This window comes from Myxine glutinosa, chromosome 12, assembly GCF_964187855.1.
Source record: "Myxine glutinosa chromosome 12, kmMyxGlut1.1, whole genome shotgun sequence".
In the NCBI taxonomy this organism is placed as follows: domain Eukaryota; kingdom Metazoa; phylum Chordata; class Myxini; order Myxiniformes; family Myxinidae; genus Myxine; species Myxine glutinosa.
In genome coordinates, this window is record NC_136272.1 from 24,696,913 (window position 1) to 24,699,951 (window position 3,039).

The 3,039-nt window shown below is 63.9% G+C and overlaps 1 protein-coding gene across 2 annotated transcripts in view; it reads right to left on the reverse strand.

Annotated features, from left to right (window-relative positions):
- LOC137438094 (uncharacterized) overlaps nt 1-2,544 on the reverse strand; it is a 39,759-nt gene extending 37,215 nt beyond the window's left edge. For both annotated transcript variants that reach the window (XR_013621058.1, XM_078766581.1), the window contains exon 1: nt 2,330-2,544. The gene's annotated coding sequence lies outside the window, so the exon portion shown is untranslated. The remainder of the gene's footprint in view (nt 1-2,329) is intronic.
- Nucleotides 2,545-3,039: the final 495 nt, after the last annotated feature.

The window sequence follows — 3,039 nt, forward strand, 5'->3', positions numbered from 1 at the left end:
CAAGTTAATACATAAATAACCAGAAACTTTTGAATTACATGGGACCGGTTAAGCCAATACAAGGTTTCTTCTTCTTTATCTTATGACTAGCAGAAGTACCCGGCATTGCCGGGCGGGGGAGGGGAGGGGCGGGGAACGGGGGGGAGGGGAGGGGCGGGGAGCGGGGGGGGAGGGGAGAAGAGGAGGGGGAGGGGAGAAGAGGAGGGGGAGGGGAGAAGAGGGGGGGGAGGGGAGAAGAGGGGGGGGGAGGGGAGAAGAGGGGGGGGGAGGGGAGAAAAGGGGGGGGGAGGGGAGAAGAGGGGGGGAGGGGAGAAGAGGGGGAGGAGGGGAGAAGAGGGGGGGAGGGGAAAAGAGGGGGGGAGGGGAGAAGAGGGGGGGGGGAAGGGAGAAGAGGTGGGGGGAGGGGAGAAGAGGGGGGGGAGGGGAGAAGAGGAGGGGAGGGGAGAAGAGGGGGGGAGGGGAGAAGGGGGGGGGAGGGGAGAAGAGGGGGAGGAGGAGAGAAGAGGGGGAGGGGGAGGGGAGGAGAAGGGGGGAGGGGAGGAGAGGGGGGAGGGGAGGAGAGGGGAGAGGGGGGAGGGGGAGGGTGATGGGGAGGGGAGGAGAGGGGGGAGGGGAGGGTGATGGGGAGGGGGGAGGGAGGGGGGGAAGAGGGGGAGGGGGAGGGGGGGAAGAGGGGGAGGGGGAGGGGGGAAGAGGGGGAGGGGGAGGGGGGAGAAGAGGGGGGGAGGGGAGAAGAGGGGGGGAGGGGAGAAAAGGGGGGGAGGGGAGAAGAGGGGGGGAGGGGAGAAGAGGGGTGAGGGGAGAAGAGGGGGGAGGGGAGAAGAGGGGGGGAGGGGAGAAGAGGGGGGGAGGGGAGAAGAGGGAGGGGAGAAGAGGGGGGGAGGGGAGAAGAGGGGGGGAGGGGAGAAGGGGGGGAGGGGAGAAGGGGGGGAGGGGAGAAGGGGGGGAGGGGAGAAGAGGGGGGAGGAGAGAAGAGGGGGGAGGAGAGAAGAGGGGGAGGGGGAGGGGAGGAGAAGGGTGGAGGGGGGAAGAGGGGAGGGGGAGGGGGGAAGAGGGGGAGGGGGAAGAGGGGGAGGGGGGAAGAGGGGGAGGGGGAAGAGGGGGAGGGGGGAAGAGGGGGAGGGGGAAGAGGGGGAAGGGGGAAGAGGGGGAGGGGGGGAAGAGGGGGGAGGGGGGAAGAGGGTGAGGGGGAAGAGGGGGAGGGGAGGGGGGGAAGAGGGGGGAGGGGGAGGGGGGAAGAGGGGGAGGGGGAGGGGGAAAGAGGGGGAGGGGGGAAGAGGGGGAGGGGGAGGGGGGGAAGAGGGGGAGGGGGAGGGGGGGAAGAGGGGGAGGGGGAGGGGGGGAAGAGGGGGGGGAAGAGGGGGAGGGGGAAGAGGGGGAGGGGGAAGAGGGGGAGGGGGAAGAGGTGGAGGGGGAGGGGGGAAGAGGGGGAGGGGGGAAGAGGGGGAGGGGGAGGGGGAGGGGGAGGGGGAGGGGGAGGGGGAGGGGGGAAGAGGGGGAGGGGGAGGGGGGAAGAGGGGGAGGGGGAGGGGGGAAGAGGGGGAGGGGGAGGGGGGAAGAGGGGGAGGGGGGGGGAAGAGGGGGAGGGGGAGGGGGGGGAAGAGGGGGAGGGGGAGGGGGGAAGAGGGGGAGGGGGAGGGGGGAGGGGGGGGAGGGGGAGGGGGGAGGGGGGAAGAGGGGGAGGGGGAGGGGGAGGAGGGGGAGGGGGGAGGAGAGGGGGGAGGAGAGGGGGGAGGGGGGAGGGGAGGAGGGTGAGGGGGGAGGGGTGAGGGGTGAGGGGGGAGGGGGTGAGGGGGGAGAGGGGGGAGGGGGGTGGGGTGAGGGGGAGAGGGGGGAGGGGGAGGGGGGAGAGGGGGGAGGGGGGTTGAGGTGGGAGAGGGGGGAGGGGTGAGGGGGGAGGGGGAGGGGGTGAGGGGGGAGAGGGGGGAGGGGGAGGGGTGATGGGGGAGGGGTGAGGGGGGAGGGGTGAGGGGGGAGGCATATCTATACTAGCAGGGGGGAGGAGGGAGTGGAGGAGGAGGAGGGGAGGGGGAGGGGTAGGGGGAGGGGGGGGGAGGGAGGGGAGAGGGAGGGGAGGGGGAAGGGAGGAGGGGGAAGGGAGGAGGGGGAAGGGAGGAGGGGGAGGGGGGAGACACACACACACACAAGCTGTGTTTTATATATATAGATGGAGTATTTCTTTGAAAAATGACAAAAAATATATATAAAGTGCATTTCCAAGACTGTGCACATTTCCCACCAAGGGGGCGCCGTGAGGGCACGGAGGGCGCCCATCAAGCATGTACTGAATGCCAACCTATGGTTATTTGTTCGTGCTATATATACATACCTTTATCAACGTCGAGCGTCAAGCGAGGAAGCATCACGTACCATTGTTAAAGTCTGGGTTGACTCGGCCGGGATTTGAGCTGACGACCGCCCAGACTCAGAGCGTCACCACCGAGCATGGTCTGAGTCTGACCCCTACCCCTATTGATGTCGCTTCGTTATTGACGAGCGAGACGGACCGACATCATCAGCGCGCTTGGCAATGACTTTTTAAACAAACGTAATCATTAGGATCTGTAGGCAAAGGAAAGCGAATTGTATTTTTACATATAATTATCTCTACCATTCAAAAATACATTCTTCATGGAAGACTTTCCGCGAGGAACTATTTGTGCGAATAGCATGATGGCGAGCAGTGTATAATCAAATTATCATTGTTCACTGCAGGTAGTCGCAATTTATATTTAGAGAACTCTTCCCGAGCCGAATGTAAAATATGATGTTCTTAATAAGGGAATGAATGCCAGAAATATAATTCGGTCCATCGGCGGTGTTCACTTACCAGGTTTTTTGTAGAGCGATCGCCAAGCGACTTAAGCACTCACATAAGCACTCCATTTAAAACCGATGATAAGGAACGGCTGGCTTGGCAAGCGCTAACTAGCTGCTTGGTAATTGGACATTGTTGAAACTTTAAAGCATATTGTAAAAAAAAAAAAAAAAAAAATTGCCTGAGTGCTGATTGGAGGAGCGGAGGGCGTGTTCGGGGCA